The sequence below is a fragment of the Octodon degus genome, unplaced genomic scaffold (assembly GCF_000260255.1).
Source record: "Octodon degus isolate 3935 unplaced genomic scaffold, OctDeg1.0 scaffold00080, whole genome shotgun sequence".
Lineage (NCBI taxonomy): Eukaryota > Metazoa > Chordata > Mammalia > Rodentia > Octodontidae > Octodon > Octodon degus.
Window position 1 is genome coordinate 5,587,200 of NW_004524656.1, and position 10,680 is coordinate 5,597,879.

A 10,680-nucleotide genomic window follows, 5' to 3' on the forward strand; every position below is an offset into this window, starting at 1 on the left:
AGAGGGCTGAGCTGGTACCCAAGAAGGCAGTCAAAGATGCACTACTGCGTATCATTTGTCTTCGCAGCTGCTGCCAAGGCAGCTCCTCCATCCTAGCAGGACGGGCTTTGCCTGGTATTTAAGAGGGCCCCTAGGTGCCAGGGAAGAGCTGTGTTGCAGGGGTGGTGGTGCGCTGGAGAGGTGGCCCTGCTGGTGAGGCTGGGACAGCTCATTCGCGACTTTTCCCAGGAGGCTTGCAAAACTTAGTTGTAGAGCCTGCATCCAAGAGCTACCCATCCCCCAGGCCAGTGCGGTGGGCCCCGTAAAGGCAGTGTCTACGTGTGAGTGTGCGTGTCTGTCTGCGTGTGTGTGCGTGTGTGTATCCATCAGCGTGTGTCTCTCAGCTTCCCCACCACAACCCAGTCACTCTTCCCAATCAATGGTCTCTTTTGTGGCAGAGACCGGCAGGAGTGAGAACACAAAATGTGGGGGAAGGGCCGCTTCCTGTGTCCCCAGGCACCGATCCAGCTTACTGTCGTCGGGGGGAACCGAACCTGGAAAGAGACATACGCTCCCCAGAAGTCTCTGCACCCTCTGGACGGCAGGGAGCCCGACTGACGCAGGCAGACCTCCGGAGTTCAGACTGCGCAGTGGGGTTTTTGGGTCCCCATAGACTGGGAGAGACAAGCAACGCCCGGGCCCCTTGGCCGCTAGGTGGCGCTGGCTCCGGTGTGATTGTCCCATCAGGGGGACCCCGGGGGCCGCGGAGGAGCCCGGCTCAGCTGGCAGTGCCTGGGGCTGCAGGTGCCTCCCGGAGCACCACGGAGAGGGGGAGCGGGAAACAGGGCGGCAGCATTCGCACGTCCATTCGCGCGTTCCTCTGCACCCGCCTGTGGCGTTCAAAGCACCGTTGCACGCCCTTCTCATAGAAGTCTAAATGTCCTTGTCTTGAAGAGCAGCTCAGAGAAACTAGAACTGACACAGGAAGGGTTCTTCCAAGGTCATCTATGGCACCAGCCAAGGGAGAGGTACAGCCAGGGCTCTAGATTCTGAGACAGCTGAGCGCTAAGACAGCCAGGGGCTCTGGGATGGGCGTATTGGCCACACTGTTCCAGCCCCGTCAGATGGTTTTGTCCTGCGGGTTCCTGCTGAGGCATAGGCCCTGTCCTCAGGAGTTTGTGGAGTGGGGTGGGGGAATGACAGCCGGCAAATAACTACACAAATAATGACTTCACTCCAGCTGCCGTGTAGGTGCTCCAGACTGAGCAGCCTGCCCAGCCTACCCAGGGCCGGATATAGCAGACTATCAGGAAGGACGTCAGCCTGCCCCTCTCAGTACAGTAGAAATAGGCAAGGGTTGCCTAACACCCAGAGGACCCTCAAGGATAGGGTCTGACCGTCTTCCTCCTCCAAGGAAGCTGAGCACAAGAGGAAAACAGCCAACGTTTCCGAGGGCTTAGCTCTGTGTGGCGGGCGTAGGGAAGGTCTTCCTGTCGAACCCTTACTCCAGCCCTAGGGTTGGAGCTCCTGACATCCAAGCCCCGCCCTCTTCTGCTATTCTACGCTGTCTCCAGGACCGAGTCTAGATGCTTTCTGGGGGCTGGAGCAGCGGGGAAGAGAGAAGTCAGAAAGAGCGAGGAGCCAGGCAGGCTAAGAAGCCTCCAGAAGGGGCGCTTGTCTTCTCCTCCAGCTCATCCCAGACACTTTCTCAGCATCTCCTGACCAAACCCTACCAGCTTAAAATTCTGCTCAGTTTCCTCTCTTCTCCGACTCCAAATGTTTATCAACACATGCTGTAATGTAATCAGCTCCTGGGAAAATACACACCAGGTAACGGATGCTGACAAGAGTGTCAAACAGATGTCCCCTCCCTGTCCCTCTCTCCTCCCTCCCTCTCCTCCTCCCTCCCTCCTTCCCAGCCAGAGCTGGCACACCCAGGAGGTCACCCTCTAGCCTTGGCAGTGAAGGCACTTCTCAGGAAGCTGCAGGGCAGGGGACAGCTCTGGCACCAAGGGACCCAACAGTCTACGGGAGCGGAGTCGTGGGCTTTGTGTACCGGCTCCCATCTGGTCCTCATGTGGCACTGTGAGCCCAGTCTCACCATCCCCATTGTGCAGGCCCAGAAGCTAAGGCCCATGGTGATGAGGAAACCAGATGATGCAGCAGCAGAGGTCAGAGGACAGGCCTGCTCCCCAGTAGGCACCAGCCCTTGCAGGGCACTCTGGCCAGCTTTCAAAGTCATTGGCTCAGAGGCCAAGTGGAAGGAGACTTGCAGTGTGCTCCAGTGCAGTAGGAGACAGCACTCGATGCGAAAAGGAAGTTCCCACTGTAAGCATGCGGAAAAGAACAGAGGGAAGGGACCCCCATCCCTGCTTTGGTTTCCCTCCCCTCACCTGGGCCAGAGCCTGAGGATCCACAGAGCAGCCAGACAGGGGAGAGAGGAAGCAGCAGAGTTCGGGAAACCCACACAGAATGGGCCATCCTCACCCACGACCTTCCTGGCCCTCCAGGGATCAGAGTTCAGCTGTGTGGGGCTGGGCGTTCCTAAAGGAAATCAGTATTTGCTTTTTCCTCCAACACATTCAATTGCTCCTTTCATCTGACAGGGAGCTGTAAATGAGGCTTTATGGGATTTCTAATGATGGCGGTTTCCCTTTATCAGCCTCCAATTCCCACTTCTCAGCCAGGGTTGACTCCAGAAAATGTTTTGACCAGAATCAAGAATCTAGCAATCCCCCACGCTAGCTACTGCTTTCCATTCTGAGGACTGGGGGTTGTCGAATCAACCGCTGAGGACCGAGGACGCTCACTACCGAGTCAGAAATGCCTTCCAGGCCATCTCCCAGATGGGTATATTTCACCTCCCTGGCTTCTGGCTCTCCGGCAATAATGCCTGCTCCACCCACCCATCCTACGGGGCTGCTGTGAGGATCAAATGAGATTATAGGTCTGAAAGCCCTCAGGAAAATATGAAGCAATCACCCGACCTGGTTTTGCTATGATCATTATTGCTGTTGTGATTTGCGTAGGTGAAACTCAAAGAGCAAACTACGGTGGCCCGCAGGTCTGAAGGTGAGCTCACTTGTGGACAGGAGGCGGTATGCATCAGTTTGTGAAAGGGTGATGTTCTTGTGTTTGCTCCAGCTTTTAAAAGCACCCATGTGACAGTGTATGTGTGTGCTGATATATGCATGTCAGTACACCTGCATACTTTAAAATACCTTAATATAATCCTGTGTAACTTCATTAAACTATAATAGAAAGTCCGATGTCCAGGGCTATGAGGTAAATGCTTAATCTGGATGTTTTTTCTCATCCTCTGACATATCCATAGGATGCGAGAGGGGTGTGGGCCAGCACACGTATGCAGGCATCGATCAGAGATGGTGTAGACAGCATTGACAACATATGTGCGGCAGTGCTGGAGCGGCATCGCTGCGCTGAATAATGTCATGTTTATGCATCTCATCCAGGTAGCAGGGAGAGTTTCTGCGAGCTTGTCTGAGTTTCAGTGAAAATGTAGGCATAAATATCAGTGAATCAAAATGAGTATGCACCGGCACACACATGTGTGCGTGCAAATACGTATGTGTGCATACCTGCCTCCTCGTTCCTGGGAAGGTCAGTAAAAGTGTTCATGATTTATCAGCTTCCTGGGCTGCCTGGGCCCCAGCACACCCCAAGTGACACTGCCACATAACCATCAAGCCCATGCAGACACATTGTGGTGACAGCAGTGTGCTTGGGAGGAGGCACCGCAGCCTGTGCCAGGCAGGCAGGCCCCCGCCAGGAGGATGTGCAGATGGGTGCACCCGGGTGGGCGTTGCAGGGGCCCTCCACAGGCAGGCTAGCCCAAGGGCCCTTGGGGCAGAGCAAATACAGCCAGTCAGTTCAGAGGACCTGGGTCTCACAGGACAAACCAGCCCCTCGTCCTGTCTTAGTGTGGGAGCTGCTGGGTGGACAGGTGTGGAAACGCTTGCTCTGTTCCAGTCCTACCACAGCCTCTTGCTGTCCTAGGAAATTCGGTGCAGAAACAAGGCAGCATACAAGACCTGCGTAGAGGGAGCATGCACCTCCCAGGCTGCCCGCTGACACTCCACTTGTGCACGGCCAGCCACGCTGCGCTGCTCCACCCTGCCAGGTACTGTGCCCTGGGCCTCAGGCCTCCTTTCCTTCCACTCATTTCCCAACACATCTGTGGCCCAGAGGCCCCACTCCTCAGGGTTCTGCTTACCTCAGAACCATCTCCTGGGCCTTCCTGAAGCCTTCCTTATGGATCCTTGCCCTCCCCAGCAGACTTTGGTCCCAGGAACAGGAGCCTGTCCCCGATGTCCACAGCTTTATCTCAGTGGCGAGCACATACCTGGTCACAGGTTGCTCACAAATATTTCCTTCTGTTTTTTGTTTGTTTGGGCTTGGTTTGGTTTTCTTGCAGTGCCAGGGATCAAATTGAGCAGGACCTCACCCATGTTAGGCAAGTGCTCCAGCACTGAGTTATACCCCCAGCTCCCATAAACACTCATTGTAAGAAACTGGTTGCCTTAAACTTTCATGCATAATTATGATATTCATCCAGACAGGGTCTTTGATTTGGAAATAGGGTCTTGCTACATAGTTTAGGCTGACTTTGAATTCTATGTAGCCCGGGGTGCCTCAAACTCTCAACAATCCTCCTGCCTCAGCCTTCCAAGTACTGGGATCACAGGTGTACAGTATCACATCTGGCTTCCAGAGAGGGTCTTGACCTCTCAGCTGTCAAGACTAGGAAGAACCCTCCCCCTCCCCTCCACCACCCCACCCTGCCATATCACAACCATCCCCAACAGGTGTGAAGAGTGTGGCATTCCCAGAGTGCTTATACAAAGGTCCTGGTGTCATCAGCACCACCTTACAAGCGAAAGGACTGAGGCTCAAAAGGTCTAGAAGCTCGTTAATAAGTGGCTGACTTGTCCTGGTTTATCAGGGAATTCCTCACCTTAGCGTAGAAAACCCTACACCATCGGAGCCCCTCAGTCACGGCCAGTCCTGAGCCTGCCACTCTTTGTCACAGCTCTCATGGTTGGCAAAAGGCACCTCCTACTAATGACAGCTGCCTGCATGGGCATCGTTTACCCTTTGGATGTCACCCTCAGGCCCTCGCCTCTCCCCAGGAACACAGGACATTAATATTAACCTAAACCAAATATAATGCAGAGGCTCGTTTCTGCAGGAAGAGCACTTTATGTACTATAGAGAAAATATTAAATCTATCATTAAAGCAACATCAGAATGATACTAAATTTTTAAATAAAATTAAAATCAAAAATCTTTACCCACAAATTATTTTCCATTCTCCATGTTGCCATCCCATTTCTCACTTTGTAGGGGGCTATTTTTACACAATTGTAAGAGGAATATGCATCAGACTTGTTCTTTCCATTTCACTTTATAGAAGCTGATTTCGACTTTCCTCATTTGAGATTCTTTATTTCACCACTGGCCCGCATTAGCCCAGATCACAGGGAGCCTGGGCTCAGCACTGCCTGCTCTCCAAAGAACCCTTCGTACAGTGGGGACTCCCGGCTCAGGCCCCAGCTGGGCCTCAGCAGGTGGTCATGCAAACATGATCCGTGTGTATTTGTGCAGGTTTCAGGGCAGAGCGATGGAGCTCTCAAAAGAGTCTTCCTGGAAAAGGGCAGACTCCTGATGAGGCCAAGACCCACAGCCACATGCTTCCAGCTTACCTCCTCCCACAGATGGGTCCACAACTTGCTTTGTCTGCTGCGTTTGAACTATCCAGAGATGTCTGCTCTTCCCTCCATCTCTTGGCTTCCATATGTCTCTGCTGGAAAAAAAATAATAATAATTGGTTCCTCTGGATGAATATCCCACCCTGAAAATCTCCTGACCGCACCCCCAACCCAAGAGGGAGGGGAACCAGCTAAGGGAAGAAAGTGAGGGTGGGAAGCTAAGGGTCTCTTCCCTAAAGTCCTTGTTCCTTTCCTCTCTTCCTCAATCGGGTATGTCCTAGGTGGAAACTCTGCCAAGCTCCTTCCTATCCTGCTGATCCTCATGGAACCCTCTGGCCAGCCTCACTGGCCCATCCTATGGCAAGAATGCCACCCCACTAACATAGAGAGCCTCTCGGATTCGGATGCAGTGGCTCATAGGAACATCAGGAGGGCCATCGGACAAAATACAGGATGTACACTGACTTGCTTTCCAAAGCCCTGTCTGGAGACCTGGGTTGCTAAAGATGAGACAGGGCCTTTCCATACTGTGCAGATTTAGGGTCTGATAGCTATGGAGACCCCGGAGATCCAGAACCCACAAAAGAAGAGGCTGGCTGCCAATCAGCCCCCTTGGCTCCACTTTGAGGCCTTAGATCACAGACCTGGCGATGGGGTGCAGCTGTGTTCAGCAGATCACTCCCAAGAGCAATGGCAGCCATGGCAATAGGAGGCTCTGCAGCCACCTGTGCAAGAATAACAGTAATTAAATGTTGCTGAGCGTGGTGAGGTGCAGAAGCACCATCTTAATCACCACAGCCACAGTGGGGATGATGACAGGGATTAGGGGCTACACTCTCCCGATTGCTCCAGGAGCACTGTCTAGAGTGAGAGTAGCCTGTCAGGTCAGGGGGAAAAGTGGGTGCCCAAGCCAGGAGGGTCATCCTGGGCTTGGCTGAGCTTTGGACACGCCACCCCCACTCCATTCCCAGGTTTCTTTCTCCTCTTTCTCTCCTCTTGCCCTCAGCCTCACGTGATCTTAGATTGAGGACCTATTTTACCCTATCCACAGCTTTTTCTTCTCCTGTCAGCAGATTTCAGGAGACTGGGCCATCTTGGGGACTTCTCCCTAGGGCGCCCCTCACATCAAAGCAAGCTTTATTAGCCAATTATTGAGTGACACAGAGGACCTAGGGTACAGCTGGGAGTGCAAGTCCTTATTGTGTTGACTTTGGGCTCCTTCCAAGCTGAACAGCTGCCTGTCTGGAAGATCCTGGGGAGGCTGAGTGGAGGAGGGTGCTAAGGAGAGGGCTGGCCTCTAGCTGGTCACCTCCCTACTGCCTCAGATCTCGGCAGATGAGAAAGGCGAGCGGAGCCACCTTGTCTTCGCGGGCACTGTCAGACATCTCTGCAGCCATCAAGTTTCAGAGCCAAGAGGGAACGTGGGACTCATCTCTGCACCAGGGCGAGGAATCCAAGGGCAGCATTCCTGATAAATGCGCCTGCAGCCTCCTTTGAAAAAGTGCCTGGTGGTTCCTGCCACTGTTGGCCAGCCGGGGGCCCTACGCAGTCTCCCCCAGAAAACACCAGGGCTGCTTTCCCAAGGATGGTGGCCACATGGCCTGATTCTTTCCCCAGGAAGCTGCATAGATTCCACAAACTCTTTTTTCCACACAGGGGCTGGAAGAGCCTGGTCATAGCTCTCCTGCTCTTTTTTTGGCCTTCCTTGAAATCTAAATCTACTCTCCAATGTCTCTCTGCAGGTAACTTCAGCTCCTACTCTACTACAATGACCTTGTTATTAATTTCTCTGCTTTCCATCCTGAGCCATCTCCCTCTGCTGCTCTCTTCAGCATCCCTAGACTGGGAAGGACGCCTCATCTCCTTCTCCAGGCTGCCCCCCTCCACCATTCCTCTCACTGCTCTTCCCTTTCCAGGATTTGCCCCATAATTATATCTTCTTTCACTTCCTCCACTTGCTTTTCCCATCCTTTGCTATCCACTGTTACCTTTCCTCTGACTAAAATATGCTCAGCAATGTTTGAATTCCCACAAAAAAAGGAGGAAGCAAGCCCCTGGGCCTTCTTCCTAACCCTCTCCATGCTTGGGACCATCTTGTTCAGCCCTATCTGCAGCCAAACTCCCAATAAGGGATTCAGTCCAGAAACCCTCGATGGCTCACCATGGCCTGCAAAAGGGAGTGAGAGAGGGGGAAGAAAAAGGAAAAAAAAAATCATAGAGCTGTAAAATCAGGCAACACCATGCAACATAATATAGAGTATAGTAATGCATTAGGAATTTCAAACTTTCTAAGCAAACTTTTTAGGTTTTAAATTTAAAGAAATTCAAAATCTATTAAGAAGAATCATTAGGAAGGCCAATGCTTAAGGCATATGAAAACAACATGCTTTTAAAAATAGTCTCTGTAGGGGCCAGAGTGATAGCTTTGAGGTCTAAGCACCTGCCGGGCAAGCGCCTGCCTGGCAAGCACGAGGATCCAGGGTAGATCCCAGGTACCACATGCCCTGCTGGCCCTGCACAAAGTCAGCCACTGAAACCAGGTATGGTAGTGCACAAATGTAATCCCAGTGCTGGGGAGGCTGAGACAGGAGGATCACTACAAGTTCAAGCTGCATAGTGAGACCCTGTACCAAATAAATAAATAAATATTAAAAATAAAATTTAAAAAAATAGCTTCTATAAATGGAGGAGGGTATGGTGGCACATGCCTATAATCCAGCACTCCAGGAGGATGAAGCAAGAAAATGGCAACTCACAATGACTTATCTCAAATTAAAAAAAAGAAAAAATATGTATATATAATTGAGGATGAGCTCAGTGCAAAAGGTCATGGGCTCAATCCCCAGTATACTCAATCAATCAATCAATCAATCAAATTATAAATTAAGTATTTAAAAATAGATAGGACAAGAAATTCTAAGATTCTCAAAATACAATCTGAAAATTGTACAATCTCAAAATACAATCATGAACACATTAAATTCCTCCATCCCCAAGTAAGAAAACTGAGGCCCAGGAAAGGAAAGTGATCGGTAGAAAGTGGCACTGGCTGCGAGTCCAGCAGCCCTCTCATGAGCTTTTTACAGAATGCCAGGCAGGTTCTGCATCCTCAGGATCCTGATACAGTGTCTGGGATGGGGGTTGCCGGCCTAGTGGGAAGTGAATCAAGCATTATACAGGATGATTGAGGTGAATACACACAGGGGCCGTGGGGGACTCAGAAGAGCACAGGGGCCGTGGGGGACCCAGGAGGGCACAGGGGCCGTGGGGGACCCAGGAGGGGCCTTGTTTCATCTGCCAAGAGGAAATGACATGTGCAAGCGAGACCCTGAAGGAAAAGCAGCACAAGGAGAAGAAGGTTGGTGCAGGTAGAACAGTTGGGTAAGGGGAGACTCGGTGACTGGAATGTCAGAAAGCTCACCAGCTCCTACAAGTCCACGAGCAAGGAATGAGAAGGGCAGAGCAGCAGGTGAGAGCCCTCTGGGCTTCACCAAGGATTTGACAATGGCTTCAGAGGTTGGCAAGCCAAGGAGGGTCTCAGACATCCACCCAATTACATTAGAAGATGATTCAATACGTGTGACTGGATTCTACAACACAAAACAGACGCTAGGGAAAAGCCTAGGGAGACCCAAATAAATAAATAAACCCAAACAGAATCTATGTAGGCCATGTGATAACATTGTTATATTAATAATTTTTTTTTTAGTTTTCTTTTTTTTTTCTTGTGCAGGGTCTCACTACAAAGCCCAGACTCATAGTGATTCTCCTGATTTCTGCCTCCCAAGTGCTGGGATTACAGGTGAGTGCCACCCCACCCGGACTCCATCACCAGCTCAGAGCACCCAGGGGCGGGGCCAGCACGGCATGCAGAGCCAGGGATCGAACCTGGCCCCTGCGCTTAGCTAAGCAAGCACTTAGTCCACTGAGCTCTGCCGCCAGCCCTAATAATATTATTATATTGCTAATTTCTCAGTTTTAATGGACATGCCATAGTTATATAAGATTTTAACTTCTGGGGAAGTTGGATAAAGAGAATATAGAAACTCTGTACCATCTTTGCAGCTCTTTCATACATACAAAATGCTTTCAAGGGGAGATGGCTCAGTGGAATAAGCGCTTCCCTGGCAAACGCAAGGGCCTGAGTTCGATCCCCAGTTCTGCCAAAAATAAATAAATAAATAAAGCTTTCAAAATAAAAAGTCTTAATACATATATCTATATCTATATCTATATCTACACACACACTGTGGCAGAAAAGAGGAAAAATTGTTTGTGGGGCAACAGAGTACAGTAATCATGATGACTAACACTTTAAACAATTTTCTTTGTATACCAGGAATGTTCCAGGTAAATTACCTAATTCATTTAATCTCAAGAAAAATGCCATGAGATAGTGCTATTAATTCCCTTTATTTACCAATAAGAAATCTGAGTATATAGAAATTAAGTCACCTGGCAAGGACACACAACCACTGAGGGTCAAAGATTCCATTTAAGAATTTGGGCCTGGGCAGTCTAGCACCAGGGTCCCATATATTTGATAAACATCTTATTCCCTCCCCCCAGTATGTACAGGTTATACTGCCAGCTGGGATTGTAAGCTAAAGACAACAAAGAAATCAAGAACTCAGGGACAGGATGGTAACAGCAGCAGAAGTGAAGTGATATCATTAGACACCAGATGTAGACTGAGGGTAAAATCAACAGGGTTTGCTTTAGAATTGGAAGATGATACATAGGCAGGCGCAGGGACAGGGGTTCAATACCCAGCATACCATGCTGGCCCTGCTCCTGGGGCGCGCTGAGAAGGCAACTGAGACTGGACATGGGGGCACAGGCCTATATTCCCAGCACTTGGGAGGCTGAAAACAGGAGGATCACTAGGAGTCAGATCTGCATAGTGAGACCCTGGAGACCCTGTATTAAATGCACAGAATTGGAAAATGATGCTCAAATAAGAGGGAAGAAG